This window comes from Marmota marmota, unplaced genomic scaffold (assembly GCF_001458135.2).
Source record: "Marmota marmota marmota unplaced genomic scaffold, marMar, whole genome shotgun sequence".
NCBI lineage: Eukaryota > Metazoa > Chordata > Mammalia > Rodentia > Sciuridae > Marmota > Marmota marmota.
The window spans coordinates 5150209-5161724 of record NW_026000079.1 but is presented as its reverse complement, the minus strand read 5'-3'; the positions used below and the strand labels follow the sequence as shown (position 1 = coordinate 5161724).

Here is an 11516-nt window from a genome sequence, read left to right as displayed (position 1 = left end):
CTCAAAAAGACTGATTTCAAGTTTCAAGTAGATCTCTAGCCAGGCGAAGTGCACGCACCTCTTAGCCCAGTTACTCAGGAGGCTGAGGCAGGAGGATCACAACTTCAAAGCCAGCCCGGCAACAAAACAAAAACCAAATTCAAATACATGTCTGATCGGCTCTATCTTAGCATTACTTCTGGTTCTACTTAAACGTGCATTGTTAAAATGCAATTTATTTTTTAAAAAATGATGCTGGGAATCAAACCAAGGGCTTCAAACATGATAGATAGGCAGTCATTCTACCACTGAGCTACACCCCCAGTCCAGAATGCAGATTTTTTTTTTTGGGGGGGGGTAAGGGGATTGAACTCAGAGACACTTCACCACTGAGTCACATCCCCAGCCCTATTTTGTATTTTATTTAGAGACAGAGACTCACTGGGTTGTTTAGCGCCTTGCTTTTGCTGAGGCTAGCTTTGAACTCCTGATCTTCCTGCCTCAGCCTCCCCAGCTGCTGTGATTACAGGCATGCACCACCTCGACCAGCTCAGAATGCAGTTTTTAAATAAACAACAATGATGGCTTTTTTGTTGTTGTTGTTGAAGAGATTCTGGCATCTTCTTTGTTTCATAATTGCAAAACCTTTTCATGTTTATATTTATAAAAGTCAATTCAAGTGGTCAATAGAAGTTTTTATTTCTTCATGATTTATTTCTTTCTATTTGTTACACACACCTGTCTTTAGCATTTGTCCAGTTATGAATTGTTTCAAGTTAATTTTAGTGCATAAATATTGTAAAAAATGAAAGAATAATGTTATGTATCTTTTTAGCAAAGTGCAATGATTTAAGTTTTTGTAAAATATTGTGTGATGCAGTTCTTCCTTTGAACACTAATGGGATGAGAATACCTTTTTGTCCTTTTGGTGAAATATAATGTTCGCCAGTTGATTCTTGCAAGTTTGGTTGGAGAGCAGCACAGGTACTTGTATCTCCTAGACCAAATTGCAGTATTCTCCATGTGGACAGCCATCTTCCTGCACCCAATGTACAACTTTGGAAGTGTCACATAGGCACCCATGAAGAAGTCAGCCTGATCAGCCATGAGTGAGGTGATGCATCTCAGTGACATCATATTTCACTCTCTTATGCATGGATGTCTAAGTCTGAGAAAATTCATCTAGGATATTGTCCTTTGAAACTCATGGTATGATATTTCACTTATATAATTAATTTCATCTTTGTCCTTAGAGGGTGAAATGGAACTGCCTGCATTTATCTTTTGTTTCATTTGATAATTGTGAAATGTATTCTTTTGTCAGTTTTTTTCTTTTTGCCATTACACAAAGAAAATGAAAAAGTCCAAATTCTCAAGTGTGTCAAGGGAAGCTAATACAAAAACAAAAACAAATAATAACAGCAACAACAATAAAACCCCAAACTAACACCCCACAAAAGATGTAGGGTGTAGAACAACTTTTTGAAAGCTAATGCAATATTTGGCCATCACCATAAAAATGCCACAGGATGATGTGGGTATGCCATGATAGTGATTTATTTCATTTTTGCAGTGTCCACGTGAGTGACTCATTACTTTTCTGGTTTCTTAGGATTTTGCTCATTTTCAGTATATTTGAGAATAATAAACATAATTCCTAGGATGATAAAATCGGGTTTTGAGATATAGGAAAAAACATGACCACTAAGATCCCCAAATACACCTTCAGTTTCTAAAAGGGTTCTATGAATCCATGAGGCAGTTGTGAGACACATGACTTTCATGCTCAATTTTGAAAGCTAAAGAAATCTTCCCAGCATTCTTCAGAAGAACTCTAAAAAAGAATAGAAGTATGTAAAAAATAGAAGTATATATAAATAGAAGAAATACAAATCTTTACAAACTACTTAAAAAGGAAACTCAAACAATGTGAGTTTCTTTTAAAGCTTACAATGAAAACTAATGTTTGACATCATAATTTCCCTTTTTCTCTCTCAGCATCTGGAGGTTGCTAGGGAAGGGGTGAGACATGAAAGTAGAATTAAAATTGTCTGTTTCTGGAATAGCAGATATCAGTAGTTTAGAGCCAGAAGTGTGTGTTTTTTTCCTTTATTTATGTATGTATTTATTTATTTTTGCACTGGGGATTGAAGCCAGGATTGTTCTACTACTGAGCTACATCCCCATTCCTTTTTAAAACTTTTTTTTTTTTTTAAAGTTTTGAGGCAGGGCCTTGTTAAATTGCCCACACTGGCCTCAAACTTGTGATCCTCCTGCCTCAGACTCCCAAGTCACTGGGATTACAGGTGTGTGTCACCGTGCCTGGCTGGAGTAGAGTCCTTTTCTCACTGTTCTGGCTCTGTAAGATTTATTTCTTCTTATTTCTTATTTCTTCTTTTTGTCCTTCCAGAGTCACTTGATCTCTGAGTTTCTCTTTCTGCCAAATCCCTAAAGGATTTCCCCTAACCTCCAAGCTGGTCTCTGGCTAGTCGGGTCAACAGCATTCTCATTTCCCTTTAGTCATTGTCCTTGCATTTGTCCAACAAGATCCTAACTGGTCTCCTCAGCGGTGACCGGGCGTGGTGATGGGATCCCACAGTCATGGATTTGTGCTCTTCCAGCTTCAGCCGGGTGCATCTCTCATAAGTCCCTTTTACTTGTCGTTGATTAGCAGATTTTCTTCATTCCCCAGCGACTGCTCCAGGTTCCCATGATTCTTCTGGATTCCCTCCTCCTGGCTCAGCAGAGGATCTGTCCTCCTAAATCATGAAGACAGTAAGCCCCGTGACCATGATTTCCCCCAGTGTCCACCACCACAAACTTATCTCCCCCACCCCACCCCTCCCTCTCTTGTCCCTTCTCAGTTCTGTGCCAGAACTGCCTCCTGCCTTTGATCCTGCCCCTTTTGCATCTGCTCATTTTTGGGGCATACTTTTCTCTTCTCTCCTGCTTTTTTCTTTCTTTCTTTCTTTCTTCCAGGGGTTCCTTCTTGGGAGTCTATTAAATGCATTCAAATCTTGCCATGGTAAAAGAAAGCCTTCCTCTCCTACGTATCAGGTTATTTTAACAGAGAGAATTTAACAGAGGGACTTGTAGCCTAGGAATTGGTAACTAGGTAATCGAGCCTAGGTAACTTGTTAACAAGGAGTTGTTTACTGGATAAGCACAGGGGTCAAAAGGCAATAGTCGGGTACCAGGGTGCCTGGACGTGGCAAGCTCAGGAAGCAGCAACTTTCCCAGGGCTGGGAGCCAAAGAAGAGTCTGGAGTGATCAGAAGCTTGGAGGAGAGGCTCTGACCGGGTAAGGGGGTGCTTCCTGCTGGTGCAGGGGTTCTCTAATGGCTGATCTTGTGGGGGCTGGAAACATGGCGAATTGGATTCAGTTGTCTTTGAGGAACAAAATCCAAGTGAGTTCGGACTCCTCATGACTAGCAGCACCTCTGCGGGGTGTTCTTTTGTGGGGAGGCTGCTCTGCTGGGTGAGGAAGCCAGGCTGGAGTGGTGCTGGCCAAGCTGGAAGCCCCAGGAAGGAGCAGTTCCTTTTGCGGAGGCCCAGTCACAGCCTGCGGGTGGGAGTCTGCGAGGAGTTTTGAGGCTGACGGACACAAGCTTAGTAACTGGCCCCCTCCTGTCTCTCCTCTCCGTTTTTCTCTCCTTCTCATCCAGCCTTCTTGAACAATTTCAACTCAGCATTCACTTTTCTTCTAATTCCTCAAGACCTCTGGAACAGGTCTCCTAGTGGCTAGTCTGTGGCCCATTTCATGTCCCCGAGTGAGGCCTGTGGCTTTGGGGATGTGTTCTCACCCCAGCTTCTGCTAACGCCGAGGCCTGGCTGTCCCTGTCCCTCTAGGCCTGTCTCTTCTGCTTCTTCTGGGGTCCCTTCCATTGCTTTTCCCTCAGATGCGTCCTTAGCTGGTCTCTCCTCTTCCCATCTGTATTCCCCCAGGGATCTCATTCCGTCTGTGGTTGTAACTAGCACCTAAAGCAAATTAACCTGCAAATCTTTGTGTCCATACAACAGCCTGCTGGACCTTTCCATGAAGATGTTCGTTCATCAGCCAACTCAAGTTAAAAACATCTGAAGGTGAACTCACTGTCTCCTTCCAAAACCCACCTCTCCCTATTCACTTTGCCTTTGAAGAAGCAGGTCAATGAGAAAATGTTCACACTGAAGTCCATTCTCTGTTCTAAGGTATATCAACAGTTCAGTAATTCTAAAAGACTTGAATATACAGAAATGAATAAAGATCATTGTGAAATGATTTTATAGGAACGTGTTCTATAAATATTGCTTAAGAGAGCATACAACAGATTGTCACCAAATAAATGTGCTCATAATTAATGGTACCCCACTGATTTCTGCTTAAGAACAACATGGAGCTTAGTCTGTTTTTCCTTTGGGTTTGTGAATATCTTCCTTCCTGAATTTCAGTTTTGCGTTTTTTTTCACTTCTTTGTTTTCATGACACTTAAGATGATATTGTTACTTTCCATCCACATTTCTGTAACTTTTTCAATATCAGCAAATTCTTTTAAAATCATCTACTGTGTAGCACTTTCTTCATTGTGGAAGATGATTCTGCTATAACTGAAGGTCAAGGCCGTTTTAAATACTGCACTTGTAGCAGCTAGAGGCTCCCTGCATAGATCTAGGATTTGTGCTCATTGAAGCTTGTAATTTCTAATCCTCTTCAGCTGTGTTCCACCGAGTTCCACCGCTCTGTACATACCAGCTGCTATACATTCAACACTTGTGGTGTGCCAGGAAAATCCCAGCCTGGATCAATATTTCATGCACATTTTGTCTAGTTCTCACAATAAAACTAAGAGGTGAGGATTATAATTATCTTGACAAGTGAAGAAACCAAGGGTCAATTAGTTAAAAAAAAAATCCACAAAGCCAGAAGTGGGGTTGCTCCAGCACATTCTTTTGCTCTGTGCTCTCTTGTTACAGCCCATGGGTGCTAGGAGGTGATATCTAAGATCTGCTGCTGGGTGTTTTCCATCCGGCCTAGGACTCCTCTAGTGTTCTGATAATGTCTCACATCTGGCCCCCTCTGCTTGGTCCTTACCCCAGCAGTCCATCCTCAGTCTTAGAGATGTCTGTGCACCGCTGTCTTACCTCCCAGCGCCGTGCCCCTCGCGGCTCTGTGTGATCCCTGGTGAGGGAATGCCCTTTCCTGTGCATTCCAACCACAAGTCTTTTCTCACCAGTCTTGGAAATTCAACATGCATTTGTTCGAGTCCTGCTATTTACTTTTGCTAGGTGCTAAAGATAAGGCAGCATATTTTCCCTTTGACCCATAATGCCAGGTCCACTTTATTAATTCCTGTATCAGCATTCAGAGTCCTAAGTTTTTTGGGATTATTTTCTCTTGTGAATTACTGGGTAAGTCTCACTTTGTTTTGTCATAGCTGATATTCTTCAGAGCAAGGACTCTTACACTTTTGGACAGCAAGGGGGTTTCACAGATGTTGGGTGAAATGATCAAGGCTAAATGCTATTTCGTGTTATTGCATAGATTTGTGTGGGGTTAAAGGCCGAACTGTAAACAAAAGCAACATCCTCACCATTTAAGGCTAGCTTTGTGTACTCAGTAGACAGAAAGTACCCTTAGACAAACCATTTATTTATATTACAGTAAATTCTTATTAGGGATCATATCTGTGCCCAAGATACATTAAGTTAGGTTCTATTTAATTACTTAATTATTATTATTATTTTGCAGTACTGAGGATTGAACCCAGGGCCTCAAACAATAAGCCACATTCCCATCCCTTTTTAAAATTTGAGACAGGACCTAGTTAAATTACCCAGGCTGGCCTTGAACTTGTGATCCTCCTCCCTCAGCCTCCGGAGGGGCTGGAATTATAGGCACCTGTCACTGTGCTCTGCTAGAATAGATTTTAAAAAGTTAATTTCCATTTTGATATGGTCTGAATGTGTTCCCCAAATTAATATACTGGAAACCTGATCCCCAAGGCAACAGTACTGGAGGTGGGGCCCCAGGGGAGGTGGCCTAATGGGAGGTGCTATGGTTTTGATTTAGTGGTATCTTGCGGGTTTTGGCTGTTAGTATACCTGAGCATGTAGTTTGGTGAGGTGTTTAGGCCGCGAGGCTCTGCCCTCATAGATACAGTAATGCCAACTGCTCTTCCATCATTTGAGGAGCGAGTTCCTCTCTTGCCCTTCTGCCTTGCACTATGTGGGGACGCAGTAAGAAGGTCCACACCAGATGCCAGTGCCTTGCCCTTGGACTTCCCCTCCAGAACTCTAGAAATAAATTCCTCTTCTCTATGAATCACCCAGTCATTGGTATTCTTTATAGCAGCATAAAGTGGACTAAAAAGTCTTTATTACTTTTTAAAAATTCAGTGTTATGATTTAGACTAAAATATCCCCCGAATGTCATGTGTAGAGATTTGGTTATCAGACAGCAGCACTATTGGGAGTGGTGGAAACTGGTAGGAGGGCCTGGTTGCAGAAGTGTCACTGGGGGTGTGTCCTAGAAGTGTTACGGCCCAAATTACATATGCCTTCATCAGCAAACTCCATTTACCCTGAGACTCTATTTCATATAAGAAATGCTTGTCCCAGGAGAAAACCCTGCCTCTGCCACCCTGCCTAGCACACCCTGTTTAGCAACATGTAGCAGCTGAAAAAATATTTCTTTATTCTTTTTTTTTTTTTTTTAAGTTCTGATGCAATGTAAGATGTTTTCTTTTAGTTCCCATTTTTCCTGGGCAGTGTATTGTACCCTGAATCTGGTCATTCTGACTCATTTCCTATGTTGCCATGGCTTTTACTTAGGGGTATCTTGCGGTTTTGGGCTATAAACGAGATACTCTACCTTCTGCAGGGGGTAGAGGTGTGCCGAGGAAACTTGACCGCTGCCCCTTGACCTGCTGCTGAATATAGTTTCATGCCCTGCTTCAAGACTGACCCAGTGATTTATTTCAAATGTGCCACAACATAAGGGTCTATCTTATCCCTGTCCCCTTTATTTCTCTCTGTTTCCCAGGCACCATGAAGGAGCTGCTTTGCCTCCCCACACCCTTCCTTCACGATGAAGGCTGTTTTATCACCGTCCCAGAAACAATGGAATCAGCTGACAGTGGACTAAAATAAAACCATGAGCCAAAATAAACATTTTTCCCTTTAATCTGTTTTCCTCAGGTGTTTCGTCAGAGTGATGGAAAGCTGATTAACACAGAAAATTGGTACCTGAAAGTGGCTGTTAGTATACCTGGGATGTAGTTTAGAAGCCTTTGGGACTGATTTGTGGGAATAGTTTGGGAAGTTTTGGAAACGTAGGCTGGAGAAGCCCTAGAATGTCATAAGCAGGGTTTAATGGATGATTTTAGTGTGAACTTGGAAAAGCAGCATATTGATGATAGTGTGGGCAGTAAAGATGGCGCTCATGAGGTTTTCCAGTTGGGAACAAGGACTCCATCAGAACTGAAGAAGCCCTTTGTGTTACATTCTGGCAAAGAACTGGCCTATATGTTGTCCAAGTCCTGAGACTTTGATTAAGAAAGTTTAAAGGCGATGGACTAATTAATATATTGGAGGAGATTTCAAAGCAGCGCAGCATTCAGGCAGCGGCATGGGCATCACGGGCTCCTTTTAGCCAGGGTCACAGTGAGAACCAGGAGCAAGAAGCAGAGCAGTAAGATTTGAAAAAACGTGCAGTTTGTCCAGGAAAAAAGCTCATGGGCAGTTGAAGCCAAGGACAGTGTACTTGCTGAATATATTAGTGCCTTTAAAAAGAACCCAAGAACCTGGTACCAAGGCAATAAGGAGGATGCTTGGAAGGCGTCGTAAGAATTGGCTGGGCCCCACCCATGCTGGCTCAGAGACTCTGATTGGAGAGAGCAAGCTGGAGCATCCTGCTCCCACAGCTGTTTGGAGGCTGTTTCTCCAGGACTCGTTTGCCCACGTTCCGATTGCCAGGCGTGCGGAGTCCACTGCAGCTCTGGTCCCCGAGGCCTGGTTACTGTTGCTGCTGGAGGCAGACCTTGGCATCTTCCATGTCCTTCTCATTTTGTAGGCATTCAAGGATGCAAGAGTTACAGGTCATGGAGGCTTCCACTGAGATTGTGAAGAAAGACCCAGGAGACCAGGCCATGTGTGGCAGAGTCAGAGTCCCTAGGGTGGCCCCTGAGAGGGTGATTCATGAGTGAAGCCAAACTTTTTTTTTTGGTAGCAGAGAGTGAACTCAGGGATACTCGACCACTAAACCACACCCCCAGCCCTATTTTGTATTTTATTTAGAGTCAGGGTCTCACTGAGTTGCTTAGCACCTCGCTGTTGCTGAGGCTGGCTTTGAACTCGTAATTCTCCTGTCTCAGCCTCCCAAGCCGCTGGGTGGACTTGGACTTTTGAGCAATGCTGGAACTGTTAAGACCATGGGACTCTTGGAAATGGTCTAAATGTACTTTGTATTATGAGATGGACATGAGCCTTTTGGGGGTCAGTGGTAGAATGTTATGGTTTGGATCTGAAATGTCTCAAACATTCATGGGTTGAAGGCTTGGATCCAATGATCATGAGGGCTCAGACTGCATCAGTGGATTAATCCATTGATGGATTCGTAGCTGAATGGATTATTGGGAGGTGGTAAAAACTATTTGGGAGAGAAAGGTCACTGGAGGACACTGGAGGCATGCCTTTGAAGGGTATATTTTTTTGTCTCTGGCCGTTTCTCTCTCTCTCTCTCTCTCTCTGCTTCCTGACTATCATAAGCAGAGTAGCTTTGTTTTGCCACACCCTCTCTATCATGATGTTCTGCCTCTCTACATGCCTATGAGTGATGGGACCAAGCAACTCAGGACTGAAACCTCTGAAACTGTGAGCCAAAATAATTCTTTCCTCCTTTAAGTTGATTTTATCAGGTATTTTGTCACAATATCAGAAAATTGACTAACACCTTCAGTCTGTATTTATTGAGAACCTACTTTTGCCAGACCCTCTTCTTAGAAGCAGGGAATCAGCAGGGATTAAAAACAAAGCCCTTGATCTCATGAAGATCACATTATACACAGGTGATTGTGTATATGCTGCAACATGTAGAAAATGGAGAGAGGCAAAAATAACTAACTAAAGCAAGCATCCACATTTTCATTATAGGTGAGTGTGTGCGTGTGTGTGTTTTAAGATTTGTGTATCCCGGGCAGAGCTTCACCTTGCCTCACACAGCCGTCTACCACCCGTGGACACCTCTCCATTCCCTTCTTTATTCTTTCTTGGAGCAAACCAGATTCCTCTGCCCATGATTAGTAGTTCATTAATCATCTTTTACCACTGTGTGCATCCTCTGGTTCTCACCCTCCACCCTAAATTCATGTCAAGACATTTTTCTTGGCAGCCCCACTTCAAAGAGATGAGATATTTTGTTATCATATTAAAATTTCTTCCTTTCTCATGTACATGCCTGAACCCATATCTGTGGCTAAAAGTGCATTGAGGAAGGAAACTTAATTGTGGTTCCATGGTTACCACTCAGTAAGCAGCAAATGGAAATTGGTAGCCATGGTTACCACTCAGCAAGTGACAGGTGGGAATCGGTAGCCAATTCTCAGTCTACAATATTGGTCATTACAACTTTATACCCTGGCCATTAATGAATGGCCACAACTGTGATATAGAATCATGGACGCTGAAATAAACAAGTAGACAGATAGACACTGACTTCCTTTCTAAAATTTTAGCAAATGAAATCTTCGTTTGAATGCCTGTTATTTACATGTTTTAATATTCATGAAATCTAGATGTTTTTTTTCTTTTATTTGCATTTATTTTATGCTAATTTTTTTCTTGCATCATGTGTTCATTTCTTCAGTTCCTTCTGGGATGCCTTTTTCTTAAGTGCAAATTTCCCTTTTGATTTAGGGGCAAATTCTTCCTTTTAAGAAACAGACATCTCCATGTGGGTGTGTGGGGGTGTCATGTACGGGATAATTCAGTCGCAGTTTCCGTAAGTATAGGAGAACATCTTGGGTGCTGTGTTAACCTGGCTATGCTCAGTGATCAGAAAATCTTTCAACTCTTTAAGTTTAGCATTATCTTCATTTTTAAGCATGTGCAGCAAAAATTCAGCACTCTTTTTTGGCCACTAACCTGGTGTACTGTTCCAATTTGGCCTGGACTCACCTAACGCTTCTACCATTATAATTCTGGAATGGCACATATTGCTTCTTTAAAGTGACAGTTTTCAGATAGCTGGTGACTTTTCCGATATGCACACTCCTAATGTCCTGGGCACTTTCATGGGTGTTCTTAAAGTGAACAGGAATCTCTTGATTTGCATGATTTTGTGCAGGTTCCTGGGTCAAGAGAGTAGTGAACCATTTTTAGAGATCACCCCAGTCTGCTTAATGAAAGAGCCCAAATGTATCTTAAAATTGAAATTTACACTTAATGTAATATAAAGCTCTTGCCCCCAAATGCCCCTTTTAAATTTTATAATTCAGTGTCTTAGAAGAAAGGAAACAGAATATCACCACCTATCTCCAAAGAATCTGGGTTTAGGAACAGTGAAGCACTTTTTGCTTTACAATATAAATCACAGAAGAATGTGATAAGGGGGTCTCCTGTCCATCTGAATTTCCAAGAGGAAACACCAGATGTAACCCCTCCCTGTCACTGCCAGGGTGGTGAAATGAGGTCCTCTCCATTCCCTCCTTCCCAGTGAAGGGTCTACCAGGACATTGCAGTCAGTCACCACAAGGTGGTGCACAAGCCCTGGTCATGATGTGTGATGCCCACACACTTCAGGGTTCTGTCCTTTCTGGATGATCATTAGTGGATAGTGGAGCAGCTCCATGCACTGTGGGTGAGCTGGCTGAGTCTGTTGAGGACAGACCCTGTAAAGCAACTGGACAGACAGGGAGAGAAGTCAGATGTCATTCATTAGAGTTGTGTCTATTGAATGAATGCCTGCAACTGGCTAAAGTTAGGCAACACAGAATAAGATAGCGCCAGAAGGGTCTTTATTTAATGTAATTCACTCAGCGTCTATGGATTATTACAGCAACAGGGACAGAATAGATTCTTGCAATAGATTCTTGTAAGAGCTGCTTGGCTTCATGCAATGCAATCGGTCTGTTGTGTCTTAGTCACACATGGACACTGGAAGGGCACCAGAAAGTCTGGGACTAAGCCCAGTTCTTGGGGGTAACATGAGAGGGCTGAGAGTAGGGAATGAAGCTGCATCTAGTTGGGTTTAGGTCTCAGGTGACCTGTTCCCCCGACCCCCCATCTCATTGTTCAGTGTTACCTACTGCTCTCTTCTTAAGGATAGACTTATTTCTTGTTTTTTGTTTTTGTTTTACACTGGGGATTGGACCCAGGGGTGCTGTGCCACTGAAACACATCCCCATCCCTGGTCCATTAAAAAAAAATTTTTTTTTAAGTTGTAGATGGATATAATACCTTATAATACCTTTATTTTATTTATTTTTTTTTTTATGTGGTGCCTCAGACATTCTAGGCAAGTTCTCTATCACTGAGCTACATCCCCAAATCCCCAGATTTGTT

The 11516-nt window shown here is 42.5% G+C and overlaps 1 pseudogene; it reads right to left on the bottom strand.

Moving 5' to 3' along the window:
* Window positions 1-9807: 9807 nt before the first annotated feature.
* On the bottom strand, window positions 9808-10924 carry LOC125620296 (annotated as a pseudogene).
* Window positions 10925-11516: the final 592 nt, after the last annotated feature.